Source organism: Colobus angolensis, unplaced genomic scaffold, assembly GCF_000951035.1.
Source record: "Colobus angolensis palliatus isolate OR3802 unplaced genomic scaffold, Cang.pa_1.0 Scaffold177, whole genome shotgun sequence".
NCBI lineage: Eukaryota > Metazoa > Chordata > Mammalia > Primates > Cercopithecidae > Colobus > Colobus angolensis.
In genome coordinates this window covers 2534348-2555725 of record NW_012114899.1, presented here as the reverse complement: position 1 = coordinate 2555725, position 21378 = coordinate 2534348, and the positions used below count along the sequence as shown (strand labels likewise).

Below are 21378 nucleotides of genomic sequence, written 5' to 3'. Positions count from 1 at the left end.
GTGACAGACTGGATTAAGAACATGTGGCACATATACACCATGGAATACTATGCAGCCATAAAAAGGATGAGTTCATGTCCTTTGTAGGGACATGGATGCAGCTGGAAACCATCATTCTCAGCAAACTATTGCAAGAACAGAAAACCAAACACCGCATTTTCTTACTCATAGGTGGGAATTGAACAATGAGATCACTTGGACACAGGAAGGGGAACATCACATACTGGCATCTATTGTGGGGAGGGGGGAGGGGGGACAGATAGCATTAGGAGACTTACCTAATGTAAATGACGAGTTAATGGGTGCAGCACACCAACATAGCACATGTATACGTATGTAGCAAACCTGCACATTGTGCACATGTACCCTAGAATTTAAAGTATAATAAAAATAAAACAAACAAACAAAAAAACCCAGAGAACCTTTTTCAGCTGTGGAGAACCAGAGAGATGGCAGCATGAGAAGGTCTCCACCCACCATTGCTGACTTTGAAGATGGAAAGGGATCACAACCAAGGAATGTGTGTGCCCTGTAGAAACTGGAAAAGGCAAGAACATGGATCTCCCCCAAAGTCTTCAGTAAGGAATGTAGTCATGCTGACACTTTGATTTGAGCCCAGTGAGAACTGTGTTACACTTCTGACCTGCAGAACTGTTAAAACTATAAATCTGTGTTGTTTAAACCACACACACACAAAAGAGTTACATTGTAGCACTTTCCAGTCAGAGATACCTAAAGTATATAAACGAAATTATTTCTTAATAACTATTTGAAGTACACCTTGCAATGCTGCATCTATAGGTATTACAAAAAGTCATCTACCTGCTATATTCCTATTGGTGAAATCCTGTTGCCTATCACACAGGAACAACTGAGCTACTTAAAATTGTGCATACTTCATAGAGTATAATAAGAAACATTATTAAACTTTCACTTTATACTCAAGATTTAAAATAATGTGAATCTCCCAAAAGAAATATTTTGCCAATAACTAAATCATTTCAAAAAATCAGAAATCAATAATAATCTTTGTTTATAGTATTGCATTTACCAATTCCACTTTAGCTTGTAAGTAATAACACCGGTCAATCTTTAAAATTAGTTCTGAATTACACAAATTTTGAACTGCATAATGTCTTCAATGATGCATTCCTCTTACAAAATATTTCTACCATATACTTATCCCAAGTAATTTCTCACATCACCCTTTGTAACATGCCTTACAGAGAAGTTTTCTTTCTTTAGGTTCCCAATGCATTTCTCTTCTGTGTCTAAGATCACATATATCCTCTCACATTGCACAAGGTGGATAATGTGTCTGTAATTGTGTATTTCTTAACGTAAGTGACTGTGAGTTCCTTATCTTTCTCCAGATCTACATATGTGGCCAATCACTTTTCAGATAGGTGCCCCTAATTTTTGGCAAATTTATTTTTCCTTTAAAAGAACTGCATTTGACACAGCAGCTTGGCTGGGGGCAGAAAACTGGGAATCCGGCAGAGGGCTACTTTGCAGCTGGACTTGTTCCTGACCCCCAACAACTCTGGGGAAATAGGTGAGTTGAGCTAGCAAGGAGCAAGCTGTTCTTTCCATGGGCTTCTGGAATCTCAGCAGGATGCCCCTTAACCACCACAGACACTCAGTTGGCAGGGAGAGCTGCTTAGAGAAGTGGAAGGTGCAGTACATTAGCTGATGCAGAGCCCAGAGGGTTTGGTGTGGGAGTGTCTGTAGAGGAACACAGCCAGGAATGCCCGTCCCCGAGGCTCGACTTGCTTCCTTAGGAGACTTTAACCCTAGAGGAACTGTGGGACCTAAACTCTGCAGGGTGGTTCTTGCCCATCAAATGGGGCTCGTCCAATCTAAGCACTCCTTGGTCTGCTGTCCCCTCCTGGGGCCCCAGCATGGCCACACCTGCTTACAGTGCAGCCTCAGGTGCCCTGGGGGCCCACATCATCGGTCTTTCACAGGCAGACTATGCCTGACTGGTAGAGAGCTTCAGTGTGACTGCCACCCTGCCGTACACCAGCCCGCCGGTTCCCTCCCCATGGCCACTTCCCACATAGCTTTGCCAGCAGTGTGTATAGCGGGTAGTGATGAGGGGCCTGGAGGGTAACCTTCCTTGCCCCACCAGCACTGCACTCTGCCCTAATCCCCTATTGAACCACCATTGTAGTCAAAGCCTTGGCAGGAAACACCAGCCAGCCCCATGCCTGCCAGTGCCCCACCCTTGCCAACACTGGTTTGGGAGTAATATTAGGCACCGAGAACAGCAGACCAACCCTCTCCCTGAGTTACCAACCCTGCTTGCAGCACACAAAGAGTGTACACAGACCTACGGCCACCAGTGTTCCATCCCCATATTAACAACACCACCAGCACAACCATGGGTACAGTTGCCATCAGGGACCTCCTGCCCTCCCCTTTGAGCCATGCTGCCTCCACCACTTTGGTGACTGCCTGTGTGGAGGCAGGTACCCTGGCACCTGCTAGCACCCTGCTACAGCCAACAAGTGTGCACCCCACCACATTGCCGCTGCTGCTGGAATGTATAAATGAGGATGGATCCCACTGCCACTGCACTATAAAACACTTTTGCTGACACTACCCATTGGAGTATAGTGAACAGTGGTCCAGGAGCATCTCAGCACCACCAGGACAATGGATCCCTAACCTCAAGGAGACAGAGAACAAAGTTTGGGGCTGATAAAAGTACCCCAGAGTTACAGCACACAGTCTAGGAGTTGGGAGCTAAGTGTTGGTCCCTAAAATATTCCAGAAATAAAGCCAGTTGACGGAACCCACCTTATACCACAATCAAACACTCAAGGTCATCAAATAGGATAAAAGAAAAAAAAAATCAAAACGTCAGTGACTTCGAAGCATGAAGAAACATCAGCCCATAAAGATAAGAAAGAACCAGCTCAAGAACTCTGACAACTCAAAAAGCCTGAGTGTCTTCTTTCCTCCAAATGACTTCACTACCCCTCTGGCAAAAGCTGTGAACCAGGATGAGGTGACAGAAATAAATTTCAGAATATGGATAGAAATGAACATCATTGAGATGCAAGAAACGCAATCCAAGGAAGACACAAATCACAATAAAATGATACAGGAGCTGACAGACAAAATAGTCAGTGTAGAAAAGAATGTAACCAACCTGATAGAGCTGAAAACATGCTACAAGAATTTTATAATGCAATCACAAGTACTCATAGCAGAATAGACCAAGCTGAGGAAAAAAATCTCAGAACTTTAAGACTGGCTTTCAGAAATAAGACAGACAAAAATAGAGGAAAAAAAAAACAAAAGGAATGAACAAAACCTCTACGATATATGGGATCATGTAAAGAGACCAAATCTACAACTCACTGGTGTCCATGAAGGAGATAGAGAATGTAAGCAACTTGGAAAACATATTTTAGGATATCATCCATGAGAACTTCTCCAACCCAGCTAGAGAGGCCAACATTCAACTTCTGGAAATGCAGATAACCTCAGTAAAATAATTCACAAGAAGATCATACCCAAGACACACAGTCATCAGATTCTCCACAACTGAAATGAAAGGAAAAACTGTTAAGGCAGCTAAAGAAAAATATCAGATATGCTACAAAAGGAAGCCCATAAGACTAACAGGGGACCACTCAAAATAATCCTACAAGCCAGAAGAGATTGGGGGCCAGTATTAAACATTCTTTTTTTTACTTTTTGCTATTTATTTATTTATTTATTGAGACAGAGTCTTGTTCTGTCACCCAAGCTGAAGTGCAGTGGCATGATCTCAGCTAACTGCAACCTCTGCCTCCTAGGTTTCAGTAATTATACTACCTCAGTCTCCTGAGTAGCTGGGATTACAGGCACATGCCACTATGCCCAGCTAATTTTTGTATTATTAGTAGAGACGGGCTTTCACCATGTTGGCCAGCTGGTGTTGAACTCCTGATCTCAGGTGATCCACTCACCTTGGCCTCCCAAAGTGCTGCGAATATAGGCATGAGCCATCATGCCCAGCCATTCGACATTCTTAAAGAAAAGAAATTCCAACCCAGCATTTCATATCTGGCCAAATTAAGCTTAATAAGTGAAGGAGAAATAAGATCCTTTTCAGACAAGCGAATGCTGAGGGAATTTATCACCAGACATGCCTTAAAAGAGCTCCTAAAGGAAGCTGTAAATATGAAGAGGAAAGACCATTACCAGCCACTAAAAACACACACACACACGTAAGTACACAGACCAGTGACACTGTAAAGCAACCACACAAAAGATTCTGCATAATAATTGCCTAACATGATGATGACAGAATGAAATCCACACATATCAAAATTAACCTTGAATGTAAACAGGTTAAATGTCCTAATTAAAAGGCACAACATGGCAGGCTGGGTAAAGAAGCAAGACCCATTTGTATGCTGTCTTCAAGAGACCCATCTTACACACAATGACACCCATAGACTCAAAATAAAGAGATGGAGAAAAATCTAGCAAGCAAATGGAAGACAGAAAAAAATCAGAGTTGCAATACTAATTTTAGGTAAAACAGACTTTAAACCAACAATAATTTAAAAAGACAAAGAAGGGCGTTACATAATGGTAAAGAGTTCAATTCAACATGAAGACCTAACTATCCTAAATATATACATGCCCAACAGAGGAACACCCAGATTTATAAAGCAAGTTCTTAAGGGACTTTCAAAGAGACTTAGACTCCAACACAATAACAGTGGGAGACTTCAACACTCCACTGATGGTATTAGACAGATCATCAAGGCAAAAAATTAACAAAGATATTGAAAAACTGAACTCAGTACTGGATCAAATGGACCTGATAGAAATTCTACAGAACTCTCCAACCGAAAACAACAGACTATACATTCTTCACATCACCATAGGGTACATATTCTAAAATCAATCACATAATCAGACACAAAACAGTCCTTAGCAAATGCAAAAGAACTGAAATCATACCAACTATTATTTCTGACCACAGCACAATAAAATGAGGGATCAAGACTAAGAAAATTCTACAAAACCATACAATTACATGAGAATTGAATAACCTGCTCCTGAATGACTTTAAGTAAATAATTGAATTAAGGTAGAAATCAAGAAGTTATTTGAAACTAATGAGAACAAAGACACAACCAACCAGAATCTCTGGGACACAGCTAAGGCAGTCTTAAGGGGAAAATTATAGCACAAAATGCTCACATGAAAATGTTAGAAAGATCTCAAATTAACAACTTAACATCACAACTAGAAGAACTAGAGAAGCAAGAATAAAGCAACCCCAAAGCCAACAGAAGACAAAAAATAATCAGAATCAGGACTGAATTGATGGAGACTGAGACACAAAAACCCTTTCAAAGGATCAATGAATCCAGGAGTTTTTAAAATATAAATTAGATAGACTGCTAGCTAGACTAATAAAAAAAGACAAGATCCAACTAAACACAATTATAAATGACAAACAGGATATTTCCCTGACCTCACAGAAATACAATAACCATCTAATAATATTATGAACACTTTTGTGCACACACACTAGAAAATGTAGAAGAAATAGGAAAATTTTTTGGATATATACACCCTCCCAAGACTGAGTCAGGAAGAAACTGAACCCCTGATCAGACGAATAATGAACTCCAAAATTGAAGCAGTAACAAATAGGCTACTAACCTTAAAAAAATAAAAAAAGTCCAGGACCAGATGAACTCAGAGTTGAACTCTATCAGATATACAAAGGAAAAGAGCTGAGAGTTGATACCATTCCTACTGAAGCTATTCCCAAAATCTGAAAGGAAAGACCCCTCCCTAACTCATGCTATGAGGCCAGCATCATCCTGATACCAAAACCTGGCAGAGACAAAACAGAAAAAAAAAAAAAAAAAAAAAAAGACCAATATCCATGATGAATATTGATGCAAAAATCCTCAGTGAAATACTGTCAAACCAAATCCAGCAGCACATCATAAAACTTATCGATCACATTCAAGTAGGCTTTATCCCTAAGATGCAAGGTTGGTTCAACATACGCAAATCAATAACTACGATTCATCATATAAATAGAACAAGAGACAAAAACTGCATGATCTCAATAGATGCCGAAAAGCCTTTGGATAAAATTTAATATCTCTTCACGTTCAAAACTCTCAATAAACTAGGCATTGAAGGAACACACCTCAAAACAATAAGAGCCATCTATGACAATCCCACAGACAACATTGTGCTGAATGGGCAAAAGCTAATAGCATTCCCTTTGAAAACCAGCACAAGACAAAGATGCTGTGTCTCACCATTCCAGTTCAACATAGTATCAGAAGTCCTGGCCAGAGCAATCAGGCAAGAGAAAGAAATAAAGCACATCCAAATAGAAAGAAAGGAAGTCAAGCTATCCCTGTTTGCAGATGACATAATCCTACACCTAGAAAACCCACAGTCTCAGCCCAAAGTTCCTTAATCTAATGAACAACTTCAGGAAAGTCTCAGGAAACAAATTTAATATACAAAAAATCACTAGTATTTTTGTACACTAACAGTGAACCTGGGAGCCAAATCAGGAACGCAATCCCATTCCCAAATGACAGCAAAAAAATAAAACACCTAGGAATACAGCTAACTAGTAAGGTGAAAAATCTCTACAAGGAAAAAAAAAAAAAAACATTCACAAAGAAATCAGAGATGACATAAACAAAGGGAAAAACAACCTACAGAATGGGAGAAAATTTTTGCAAATTTTGCATCTGACAAATGTCTAATATCCAGCATGTATAAGGAACTGAAACAAATTTACAAGATAAAAACAAATGACCCCATCAAAAATGGACAAAGGACATGAACAAACACTTTTCAAAAGAAGACACAGAATCAGGCAATAAGCATATGATAAAAAGCTCAATATCACTGATCACTAGAGAAATGCAAATGAAAACCACAATAATATATCATCTCACACCCATTAGAGTGGCAATTATTAAAGTCAAAAAATAACAGGTGCTGGTGTGGTTGTAGAGAAAAAGGAATACTTCTACACTGTTGGTGGGAACGTAAATTAATTCAACTATTATATAAAACAGTGTGGCAATTCCTGAAAGATCTAAAAACAGAATTACCATTTGACCCAGCAATCCCATTACTGGGTAGATACCCAAAGGAATATCAATCATTCTACCATAAAGAGACATGCATGCATATGTTCATTGCAGCACTATTCATAATAGCAAAGACATGGAATCAATCTAATGCCCATCAATGGTAGACTGGATAAAAGAAAAGGTGGTACATATATACCATGGAATACTCTGCAGACATAAAAACAAATAAGATCATGTCCTTTTCAGGAACACATTTGGAACTGGAGGCCACTATTCATAGCAAACTAATGCAGGAACAGAAAAGTAACTACCACATGTTCGTTCCCACTTATAAATGAGAGCTATACGATGAGAATTCGTAGACACATAGAGGAGAGTAGACACTGGGGCCTATTGGAGAGTTGTGAGTGGTGGGAGGTAGAGGGTCAGAAAAATAACTAATGGGCAATTCACTTAATACCTAGGTGACGAAATAATCTGTACAATACCCCATGACACAAGTTTGCCTACCTAACAAATCCGTACATGTACTCCATACTTAAAAGTAAAAAAAAAAAAAAAAAAAAAAAAAAGCATTGCATTTATTAACGTTTATTTTTGGAAACATTCAATGTGTACAGAAAAAATGATTATATTTGATTACTACTTTGAATACAGTTATAAATCATAAATAAGTAGCTAACACAGGTCAAAACTTAATTAAAAATATAATTCTCGTTTTTCCTAATTAGTTGTTTATCAAATAACTGAGTTGTTATCTTCATTGAGATATAATTCACAAGCCATAAAATTCAGCCTTTTGAACTGTACAGTCTAGTGTTTTTCAGTATATTCAAAGAGTTGTACAATCATCACTACAATCTAACTTTAGAATTTTTTTATCCAACCCAAAAGAAACCATGTACCAATTAGCAGTCATTCCCCATTTCCACTAACTCCTACCACACCAGCCTCCAGCAATAATGAAGCTACTACTGTTTCTATAGATTTGACTAATCTTGACAATTCATACAAATAGAATCATATAGTATGTGGCCTTTTTTGCCTGGCTTCTTTGTTTAAGCACATTGTTTTTAAGGTTTATCCAGTTTGTAGCATGTATCAGCACTTCATTCCTTTTTATGTTTGAGTAATATCCCATTGTGTAGCTACACCACATTTTGTTTTTTCATTAATCATGATAGACATTTGTGTAGCTTTCCGTTTGGGCTATTATACATAATTCTGTAACGGACATCCATGTAGAAGTCTGTGTGTGTTTTTATTTATCTTGGATATATACCTAGGAGTAGAATTACTGAATCATATGTTAAATGTATGTTTAATATTTTGAGGAATTCTCAAATTATTTTCAAAAGTGTCTGCACCTTTTTACATTCCCACAGCGTATGAGGGTCACAATTTATCCACATCATTCCTAACACTTGTTATTCATCTGTGTTTTGATTATAATCAACCTAGTTAGTAAGAACTGGTAGTCCATACTATTACTGTAGTTTTGATTTGCACTTTTCTAATGACTAATGATGTTTAAAGCCTTTTGATATGCTTATTAACCAACTGTATTTTGTCTTCGCTGAAATGTTTATGCAAATTCTTTCTCCAGTTTCGAATTGGGTTATTTATCTTTTTATTATTGAATAGTAAGACAAATATTTTGAATGCAAGTCCCTTATCAGATGTTTTCTCCCATTCAGTAGGTTTTGTTCTCTCTACTGATATAATCATTTTGAGAACAAAACGTGTTTATTTGGATTAAGTTGATTGTATAAATTTGTAGCTTTTGTTTCATCTCTAAAAGCCACTGCCTAACCCAAAGTCACAAAGATTTACTGTGATGTTTCCTTCTAAGAGTTTTATACTTTTCGCATACAGTACTATCAACTTGACTCAGGCAGAGAACACATGAATTAACTTCTGCATAATTTCATCAAAACAACATACTTATAAATATACATACATTTGCACACACCTAGCTATGTATGGCAGGAATGCTTTAAACTTATATAAGAACAGCATTTTACGAACCCCAAATGCTAGATAATGTGTATATGTGTGGAATATTTACGACCTGCATGATACAATGAAACTCATTTTTTTTTTTATTTTCCACAAGAGTTTTGACTACTGGTTTCTAATTGTGTCATAACCTATTTCCCCCGCTTGAGTCTTTAATTGCTAGTGAGGTAGGAAAGGATTGCCTTTACAGTCATCCATAATGGATGATGCGAAGGCTGCTTCTGTCTTAAAGTGATGGAAAGAGATTGGTCTACCCAAGAGACTCAGACAGATTTGGGTTCTATTCCAAATTTTGCTATCCGTATGTCCCTGGACAAATTACTTAGTATCTCTGACCCTATTTAACTATAAAATGGACCTATGAAACCCATATTTTATGGTTACTTATAAGTATCTTGCAATTGAAGAGATAACACATTTAACACTCTGTCATTAAACAATTGATTTATAAATACAACAGTCTTCCTTCTCCCCAAAACAATTCCCTACCAGATACACCAGTAAAAACCATCAGTGTATTTTCTTATTTTCTACTATTCCAGATTGAGAATCTTTGTCTAGCTTTGAAGACATTTTCTACGTAGCTGGGCCCCAAATTCCAATATACTCTCTGATGTTATCTTCTACTACGAATAAGCTACTGTACTGAGTTTTAAACATGACAGTTTACAACCTCAAGGGCCTTATCTTTTAGAAAAAAAAATCAGAGAGACTATTAAAAAGGCAGAATGTTGCAGTGTCATAAGAGATACAAGCCAATTCCTTTGGGGTTCAAAAAATGATATACATTATGCAAATGGGGAAGTCAGAAACATTTCTGGAGAAGTTAAGTGAACATTAAAATATGATTAGGATTAAGGCAGAGTACCTCCTAAAGTAATTAGGGCTCTTTAGGTAAAAGAAATAACTAGCATAAACATATGGACATGTGAAGGAGAGGGCATATTTGCAGAAATAAAGGGAATACAGATTCTTGATGTGTCTAAAGCATAGATGACACATGGGAGTAACTTGGATCCAGAGCACAGAAGGCATTAAACTATGGATCAAGTTTTTACTTTGACAGGTGACGCAAGGCTAAACAGAAACCTAACATGTTAAGAAGGGTGTTCCATGATGATCCTTTCTTCAGCAACATACAAAATGATTTGGGTGGGGAGGAGTGTAAGCAGACTAGGAATAGAGAAACAAGTTAGTTACCACAGTATTCCAAATAAGGCTGACACTGTTGTGTACCTCCCAGTAGTCACCATTCACACAGGGTTCTGCTAACAGAACCCTAATGCTGTTCCAGAATCTTGCAGGCAACAATATGCTCAAGGAAGGTGGATCCTTCCCCAAGGGACCAAAATAAAGTGACCTAAGCCAGGGTTCAGCAGACTTTTTCCATAAATGACCAGATAGTAAATATTTTAGTCTTTGCAGGCCATGGAGTCTCAGTCATAATTGCTCATTTATGTCACTGTAAGAGGAAGAAAATGATGGACAATATTGAAATGAATGAATGTAGCTGCATTCCAATAAAACTTCATTTGTGGAAACCAAAATTTAAATTTTATATATTTTTCATGTATTATAACATATTCTTCTGATTTTTTAACCACTTAAATGTAAAATTTCGTCTTAGCTCCTGGGAATTACAAAACCAGGCAGCACAATGTATTTGACCCATGAGTTACATTTTGCCAGCCCCTAATCTAAACCAATTGCTGCTACTCTAAACTCCTTGCCTGTTTATGTTTAGGGAGTAATTGGGTATGTGATGTGTTTCTGATCCATGAGATATAAGGAAAAGTCCACCAAAGAATTTCTAGAACAGATTTTCTCATCTAATAAAAACAGATGTATAAGAAAAATAAAGTCATTGAAGATGAAGTGTTTAGTGCTGAGTCAGCTATTTCTGCATCCATGAGAGCAATGCCAAGAGTACCACAGAGGAACATTGTAACTAATATACCAGTGAAAGATGTAAGTAGGACCAAAGCAGAATGATCACAGGATGAATAAGTCAGAAAGCAATTTCTTCAAGAGAAACTGTTGAGGTGGCATTGTTCCAATGGCTTCCAGTTTAGAAGACATGCAATGGAACATAATAAATTCAGCCTATGTGTCAGGTATTTGAGTCTGAATGAAAAGGAGGATGGTGCTACTTTTAAAAGAATAAAGGATGATTTGAGTAGAAAATGAGCATGGTCTGGAACCTCAGGGAGGCAGCGTGAGATTCATAAAACAGACTGCTGAGTAACAGCAAGGTTGAGCGTAGCTGGCTGGAATGTGAGGCAGATCATTTCGCCTTGGTTCAGAGCAACAGTGTTTTTCAGCTCCTGGAGGTGCTGATGAAGCCATAGCAAGCAGTGATCACACATTCCATGTGATAGGATCAGCCTACAGCTTCCCCCAAGCAGAATCTTGTCACTGGAGACTGGCAGGGTTGAATCTTGGGCTGATCCTGTTGCTCCAAAGTGCCGCTGCCTCATGTGGGTCCCACTAGGGAACCCGTAGAAAGAAGCAACTTCTGTGCCTCTGTTCCATTTACTTTATCTGACCAGATCAGTGACATTCAGTCTGTGCTCCTGGGAGGCATCGTGTTCAGTGATACCCTGGTTATTTCTGCGGGCAGCACTGACAAAAATATAAAATTGTGAAGTGGAAAAAATATAAAATGTTGTTAAAAAAAACCCCTATATCAAATCAGAACTGTACAAACAACAAAAAAGTGATTCTGATACTTATTTTAAAAGACATATTCTTTACAAGATGAGAAATAGCTTTAACTGTTTGACCCTCTACAGTTACTTGGGGTAACTAGAAGTAAAGGACAGGTCAGAATTTGGAGATATTAAGTTCTATATTTCTTCACACAGGAAAAAATTATAAAAACAGATGAAAATGCAGAAAAGGTCAATTAATCTACTGTTTAATAATAAACAGAAACTCACAACTAAAGTTTAAATGTCTAACAGAACCAAGTGTTGAAGAGCATGTAGGGAAATGAGAACTTCCATTTACTGTGTGTTATCCTTCTTAGCCATCAGGTAAGAGCTAGTAAAGTAATAAGGTGGATTTGACATGACTTAGCATAGCAAACTCACCTTCAGTATGTGCCCAGAGGTACGACTGCAATGCAATAACCACTCAGTTCAAGAACAACATTGTTGCAATAGCACACAGTGGTTAACAATTGATAATATGGGAATGGATAAATTAATTATTCCATATTTATCAAATGGAATACTTTTAAACTATCTGATTTTGACATCCCAAATATAAGATGCACAAAAAGTAAATGCAAAAGATTATATATATATATACACACATACAGTATAAGATCATTTATGTAAAAAATGTTAAACATACGAAACATATTATTACATGTGCTCATACATGCATAAAAGGGTAAGAACATAATTATAAAAACATGCATTAACTTCAGGAGAATTATACTTGGAGGGAGGGAAGATGAGAGGAGACATTTATGGAGAATAAGACAGGAAAGAGAAGGCTTTGAAAGAATCTGTATTAACAACTTCACTTAATTTAACAAAGATCTGCAGCAAAGTGGAAAAATGGCAAAATGCGTTATATCTAGATAGTGGATTCCCGGATGCCTACAAACTGTGTTATTGCATGTGTGAAATAGTACATAATTTTTAAGACTGACTTGCACAGTTCATTTTAATAACAAATATTTTTTCAAGGCTGAACACTCAATCAGCAACTCTATGACAAAATAAACATTTTTACTGCACATAATAAGGTACTATAACAAAATGAAGTGTAGATTAGGATGAAGTGTTCCTGTGAGATCGTATAAGAGATAAAGAGCCATTCAGTTCACTATATAACAAGAGCAGCTTGACCCATTAACAAAAGATAGACATATCAACTTTTTTACCAATAGTAGATTGAGGTAATTACTCACATAGCTGGAAAGACAGTGAATAAAGCTCTTAACATTTATTCTTTTATGTTGGAGTACTCAAAATATTTTGACAATAAGATAAAAAAAAGAAACTGCCTGAATTCAAAACTTTATTGCTTCAAAACGATTTTCTAAATTTGTAGATTTAGTAACAAAATGATAAGTAAAATATTTTCTAATGATTTTGAATAATTTGAAATATCTTTATATTAAAATGAGTACAGGTATATTAAGAAGTAGAAAATAAACTTCATATAAATCTTTAAAAATAATTTGCATTGAATTAAAATTAAATGGACATAGAGAAGTAGAAAATTATTGGATAGCTCTATAAATTTTTCTAAAATGGACACAAGCACAACTCACGTTAAGAAATAGAGTGTTGCCAAATCCTGGAAGCCTTTATTATGATTTTGCCCATTACTACACTCCCTCCAAAATTAAAACTATTCTGACATCTAATGCTATGGATTCATTCATGTTGCTTGTTTTCAACCAAATGCTCTGTTCTTCTTTTGTTCAGAATTATATTTGTGAGATTCATCAATGTTTTGCATGTAGCATTAGTTTATTCATTTCCATTGCTGTGTAGTACTCCATAATAGATCATAAGATGTCCAGCCTTTCTAGTAATCAAGAGTATTTACATTATTTCTAGCTTTTGGCATTTATGATCAAAACTGCTATGAACACTCTAGTCCATATCTTTTTAGGTACTTATACAGGTGCTTCTGTTGGGGATGGACATATATATATATCTCAGATGATTAATCATGTATGGTCAGCTTCAAAGTTTTCAAAACTAGTTACAACAGTAAGCATAAGTACAAATGAAATAAGAATAGCAAAAAAAATTGATGATTGTTGAAGCTGAGTGATTCATACATGAGGGTTCATAATACAATTTATTTTCTTTTTATCTGCTTGAAATTTCTTATAAAATAAGATTTTAAAAGTGATTGTATCAATGTATTTTATAAAAATAGGGGGCTCTATTTTTTATATAATGTCATAAAAGACCAAAAAAAAAAAAAAAAAAAAGGCTGTGGAAATGTTCCAGATTAAAGAGGTTAAAGAGACATGACAACTAAATATAGTACTTGATCCTATACTGGATCACAATATAAAAGGAAAAAGTATTGTAATGAGCATTATTAGTTTAACTAACAAAATTAAAAATTAAATGTATTAAAAATAAGTTCAAAATTGAAAAGTATATCAATGCTAAAGTTTATTGAAGTTGATAACTGCACTATGCTGATGTAAAAAAACAGTCTTACTTTTAGGAAAGACACATTGTAATATTTTGAAGTCAAGGGCCATGATATACGTAATGTAATGGTTAAGGGAATTCAAGAAAAATACACGAATAAGTGTGTGTGTGTGTGTGTGTGTGTGTGTGTGTGTGTGTGTGTGTGAAGAGAATGGGCAAATAAAGCAAAGAGAGTAAAATTTAGCAATTGATTTTCTTGGTAAGTATACAGGAGTTCTTTATACTATTTTTAACTATTTTCAATTTTTCAACTTTTCTGTAAGTTTAAAATCAATTCCAAATAAAGAGATTTTTTTTTTTTAAGAAAAAAAATCTGGTGCCAATTTGTATCCTATCAGCAGAGTGTAAGAGATCCTGCTGTTTAACCCTAGTCATAAACTGGTTGTTGTGAATATTTATATTTTAGCCATTCTAGTGGGAATACAATTGTATTGCATTGTAGTTTCGATTTGCCTTTTTCATTTCTCTGTAAACTAATGGTTTTGAGCTCCTTTTTATATGTTATTTGACTATTTGCATATTCTCTTATACAGTATAACACTTTGAGACTTTTTCCTATTTTTCTATAGGATTGTCTTTTTCTTATTGATTTGTAAAAGTTATTTCACATGATTTTGCATAAATTTTAAAGGAAAATAAAGTAGTTCCAAAGAAACTCCAAAATTATAGGGAAAAGGCTTGAGTTATATATCCTTATTCTTTGAGGAATTGTTCTCAGAAAAGATTTAGAAATTCTGCCTTAGACCAATGGAGAGTGATTTTATCTGTACTCTGATGGGTTTTATGTGAATCTCATTTGAATAAATCACCGTTCCACCTTTTCTTTCTCACAAAGTTACAAGGCATGATGATGATTAAGAAGATTTCTAGGTAGAAATGAAGGCAGGATTAACAAGAGATGCCAGAAATTGAGTAGACTTCTTCAGACTGGTTTTGCATTTGCTACTGAAAAATTGTCTAGATGAAATTTACCAACCATTTTTACCCAAGTAAGAAATTTACTTTATATTATAATTGAGCACACACAAATATTACTGAAAAAATTCCCAAACCAATGTTAACATTTACCAGGTTTTTAATCACACCCTGATACTTTCTATGTATTCTATTTTCATCCATTTTATTGTCATTGCTGCTGTATTTAGTGCAGACTGCAAATCCACTAAAGTGATTTCACACAACAGCTCTTTGAAAACCACTGCTCTAGAAAATACCTCTCAAACTTTATTATATGTATGAGTTATCGAGTGTTCTCATTGAAATGCAGATTCTGTTTTCATAATTTGGGATGAACAATTTTTAATTATTACTATTTTTTTTCTTTTCTCTTTTTCTTTTTTTTGATGGAGTTTCACTCTGTTGCTCAGGCTGAAGTGCAGTGGCACGATCTTGGCTCACTGCAAGCTCTGCCTCCTGGGTTTAAGCGATTCACCTGCCTCAGCCTCCTGAGTAGCTGGGATTACAAGCGCCTGATAGCACACCCAGCTAATTTTTTTGCATTTTCAGTAGAAACAGAGTTTCACCATATTGGTCAGGCTGGTCTCGAACTCCTGACTTCCTGATCTGCCTGTCTCAGCCTCCCAAAGTGCTGGGATTACAGGCATGAACCACCGTGCCTGACCTAATTATTACTATTATTATTAATACCATCAACATCATTGCCACTCAGCACACACAGGAATTGACTACATATATGGGTAATTTAGGGTCTCCGAAATGATCATTTTCATAGTCTTTGTGTCCATGCCTCTTCTTCTCCCCCATTCCTCCCATGCATGGCATCCCCACAGTCTGCTACTCCTTCTGCTCCTTGCTGTGCCTACATCGCCTAGAGTCAACCATTCACCCACTTCTAGAGTTTATCTGGCTTGCCAGAGAAGAAGCAAAGAATAACCTTTACAGTTGGCCTTAGTCTGCTGGTACTCTAGAGCAGTGCCTGTCCAACTTCAGCATGAATAATGTTAAAAGAAAGATTTCAACTCATAGGTCTGGCATAAGGCAAGATCTGTATCTCTAACAAGTTCTCAGATACTGGTCCATGGCTTCCATTTTGAGTAACAAAACTCTAGAAGGCAATAAAGCAGATAGTTAAGACTTTTGAATTCAAGTATTAGTAAGAAGGAAACAGGTAAACACAGTCTGAAGCTCTAAGGCTTCTTAAGGCTTTCTCGAACAGAGAAAGATTTCTAAGCAGTTAATGCACAGAATCACTGAGAATGGCTAATGGGATTCTGATGACAAAGGAAGGTAAATAAAGCCTAAAGCAGGTGATGAACTGAGAAAATGAAGAAGCACCAAAACATTGAGGTCCTGAGGTGAGGCATATGGAAGGAACATTCTGTAAGGAAGAGGGGAGGAGTGATGAAGATGATCGTGGTCACAAAAGCCATGTAAAAACTCATGATGCTGGAGAAGGAAACTTTCTGAGGAACGGTGGGATTCCAGCTAGGAAATGACAGTGCTGTTTTGGAGTTGAGGAAGTAAAAAGGCTGTGAAGTCAACAATGCTGAAGTCATAAAGAATAATGTTAAGGCCAATAGGCTGAGGCCATTGAAGATACGGGGAAATGGTTCTGGTGTTTAGAAAACAATCTTGACGAGGATGAGGAAAGGCTGGCTTGGCCAAAGAGTAGAGGCTTCTCTAAAGGAGAGTGAAAGTGGTACACCAGGGCGCTGCTGGCATGGGTTACTCTTTTGCAGAAATAGGTGAACAGAGCCCTACAGGATTTCAGCCTGTGCTTGCTCCCTCATCTGTGTATCATGGGGCTGTACGCACAGTGCACAAACACAGCTATAGCATAAGCAAAGTCAACCCGTCCTCCAGAAGAAGTTAAAGGAATTGGGAGAAAGTTTGATGTCTGCTGCATAATGCTTTGAAAGAAATGGCATTGACAGAAAATGCCAGTTACAGTAAGGAAATAGGGAAAGAAAAAGTGTTAATAGGACATGCCATTTATGACAAGGGAAAAGAAAAAGACAAAGCATGTATGAAACATATTAAAGCAGAAAATGACACAAAAAATGTTGAATTTATATGTAAGAAAGTGTTCCACAGGCCACAGAGAAAGGAATTATTAAAAGTTAGGTGGCTCAGAAGGTTCCTCACTAAGCTGCTTATGGTAATAATAAGAGATTACAATGAGCCAGGTACTGTTTGTAGATGGAAAGGGTTGCTGAAATTACCAATCATATAAAATAATGAATACATATTTGCTATATCAGCTTACGAAATATGAAGCACCTATGAAATGGTTCCATTCAAAAACCATTTATGTTTCTGTCATTAAAATATAAAATACATTCACATATATTACTGACAAATTAAAATTAAAAACTTATTTACATTGATTATTTGAATGCTGAAAATCACATAATCAGAATAATAATTCTTGGTTCATAACCATATAATTGAATCTATGTTTATATCTCTCTCTAATGCATTTTAGAGGTACTTTCTAAAGAATGTATTTTTACATATCTCATTTTTTCATAGAACTGACTGCAATCTTCAAAATTACATTTTAAGGTTCCTAATTTTGAAATTGTTGACATTCTCACTAACTCTTATCTCTAGATCACACCATTTTTGACAAAATATTCTTTCTCAGTTACAAAAATATCTGAATAGGTAAGAACAGACTGCTAAGTTGAAGATATTCTCAATTGTAATTTTTTTCATATTGGAATTTGTAAATACTTTCATCCAGATATTTTTACTGTTACTGCCTGGTGTCTCCCCTCAAACTATGCTTTGTCAGCAAATATTTCTGAAAGACAAATTTCATCAAATACCTTGTTTTGATATATGATTCTTTTAAAAATCATAGAACTTCCTTCTTAATGTTGTTATATTCTGATACAGAATATAAATGTATCAAATTTAAAACAGGAGCATCATCAAATGATTCCTGCCAGAAAACAAGATATTCGAAGTGCAATCACAGGTTTTAGAAATTAAATCTTACATACAATTTGAGCTTTCCATAAGAAAGAATGAGATCATGTCCTTTGCAGGGCCATGGATGGAGCTGGAGGCCATTATCCTTAGCCAACTAATGCAGGAACAGAAAACCAATACTGCATGTTTTCACTTATAAGTGAAAGCTAAGTCACGAGAACACATGGACACATACCGAGGAACTACACACAGCTGGGGCCTATCAGAGGGTGGAGAGTGGGAAGAGAGAAAGAATCAGGAAAAATAACTAATGGTAACTAGGCTTAATACCTCGGTGATGAAAAATCTGTTCAAAAACAAAGAGATAAGGTTGCCTATGGAACAAACCTGCATATGTACCCCTGAATTTAAAATAGAAATTAAAAAAACTTTAAACTTTCAAATTTTAATTTATTCGGTTTATTCCATGCTTTTATAAGAACAAATTTCAATGCCTATATTCATGCTTTGCTTTCAATAATTGCAATTTCTCTAAAAGCTTCCGTTTTTTGGGTTTCCAATTTTTGAATATTTTGATTAAATGTTTCCAAATGATTTTAAATAAAACTACAACCAAATGACTCATGTACAAAGGAGTTGAATGCCATTGTAGCACACTTACAAGTGAGTCCACTATGACCTCAGATATTTTTGGATGCAATTGAAGCTGGGTAACAAAAGGAAGACTGTAATACTGGAGGGATGTTTTACTTTTTTAAATTTAATGTCAGTTCTGTCATAAAGGTTTTTCAGTTCAGTTTTTCTCTCTGTGTTTGTGTGTGTGTGTGTACCTATAAAATTTGATAACTGGATCATCTATTTTTATTGTTAGTATATTCTAGTTTCTTGGGACTCAATTATGGGCACATCAATTATTTTAACACCACAACCTGTTTCAAATACATTTCTGCTCCATAAGTCTCTTAATTTTGTAAGGACATTGTTGTCACGATGACACAGCTCTGCCAAATTTCTAATCACTTTGAAATCAAATAACTTTACCATCAATGCTGAACTTTCCAACTGAATTTACATTAACATTCACAATAAGGTCAAGCTTCATTTAATTCAATGCTGTCATCAAACTGTTATTGGAATGAACATAAATATGTATTTGAAGCATCTGTGATAGGCAGAATATTGAGCCTTTAAAGATGCTTACATCCTAATCCTCAGAATGTATGCACGTTATTTTACTTGGCAAAGGGACTTTGAAGATATGATCAAGAATTTTGAGGTGGAGGGATTATCCTGAATTATCCAGGTGAGCCCAAACACCAGGGTCATTACAAGAGGGAAACAAGAGGCTCAACGTCAGCAAAAGGATACATGACAACAGAAGCTCAGGTTAAAGTGATGGTCTTTGACAGGATCACAAGCCAATGGGTGCAGAGTGCCTCCCGAAACAGTAAAAGGCAATAAACAGATTCTTCCATAGAACTTCAAGAAAAATACAGACCTGCTGACACCTTGATTTTAATCTGTTAGATTCATTTCAGATTTCTGACCTCCAGTACTGTAAAATAATACATTTATGTTGTTATGTAGTAATTTGTTACAGCAGCAACAGGAAACTAATACAGCATCTAATGATACTGACATAAAATCAGAATCATTTGAATGTTTGCGAAGTTTATCTTTTGCCAGAAGGGACAGTGTTTTAAAGATTGTACCTAATTTTTCTTATGTGTACAAGGAAACTTAAAATGGAAAATAAGTGGGCCTGGCGCAGTGCCTCATGCCTGTAATCCCAGCATGTGGGGAGGCTGGGGTGGGTGGATGGGTCTCTTGAGGCTAGGAGTTCGAGACCAGCCTGGCCAACATGGTGAAACCCCATCTCTACTAAAAATACATAAATTAGCCATGCATGGTGGTACATGCCTGTGGTCCCAGCTACTCGGGTGGCTGAGGCAGGAAGCATCGCTTGAACCTAGGAGGTAAAAGTTGCAGTGACCCAGGATCTTGCCACTGCACTCCTGCCTGGGTGACAGAGCAAGACTCTTTCTTAAAAAATAATAATAAATAAATAAAAATAAAAATGAGCAAAATTAAATTAAAATAATAGATACTTGATCTAAATGACAACTGCTTCACAGTAATATAAAAAAATCTGCTATAGCTTTAGCATGTGCTTCTTTAGCATGCGCTAAATCGTCATCTTCATGAACAGCCTTCTTAAAATAACTATCACCTTTTAAAGCAGAGAATTCAAGTGCCTATTTTTGAATCTTCAGCAGATGTGCGTCCCCTGGTTGCCATGTAGCTAGTGATTTCAACACATCCACAGTAAGTAGTAAATACTAATGAACACTGTATGCAAGTTACACATTCATTATGAAATTTTTAGAAACCCACCAATTTACTTTTTTAACATTTTTGCTACAGAAAGAATTTCTTGCAAAAAAAAAGGTTTGTGCCAAAACATAAAATAAATAAGCAGGTGTACATTTCTACTATGAGAAATGACAAAACTACACTGAGAGCATCCAGCCTTTCTTGATAAACTCAAACTAGAAAGATTTCTCAGTTTCTATTTTCCACACAAAATATTTAAGATAAACCTACTCCATGATAATCCACATTTCTCCCACTCATCTCACTGATTAAATTCCTTGTAGCCTCAAACATTTTGAGGGCATTAATATAAACACAGACCTAGGCACAAGTGGCTGCCAACAAATTTATTGGTAGGCACATTAGTGCTGAATATTTTTCCCACAGCCACCCCACATCGGGAGCTACAAGTGCCTAGACCACATTCCCCTGTGCACTTTGTTTTATTGTCAATGTCTAATATGCTGTCCTTGAAAGGCAGACATTACATTAGTTAAATTATATCTGGAAAGAGTCAGGAAAAAATAACAGGATTATCCCTGGTGAACTCCAAAGTTAGTCTCAATGAACACAGGAAGAGACCATTGGCCACAGCTGCAAATCAAAGGGAGGTTTACCAAATCCATCATGGCTTACATAATATCTCACTTTAAAAAGAAAAGAAAAAGAAATCTGGAGCTAAATTAGCCATTCAAGACCTATGATCACCCTATTTGTATTTATTATCTCATGGAATTCACAGAACAGCCATACTAAATTGAGTCTACCCATCTTTGGGTGAGGAAAATGAGACGATGTCA

The 21378-nt window shown here is 36.4% G+C and overlaps 1 protein-coding gene across 2 annotated transcripts in view; it reads right to left on the bottom strand.

Annotated features, from left to right (window-relative positions):
• The window catches only part of PRKG1 (protein kinase, cGMP-dependent, type I), a 1321360-nt gene that overhangs the window by 313854 nt on the left and 986128 nt on the right, over positions 1-21378 (bottom strand). The window lies entirely within an intron of this gene.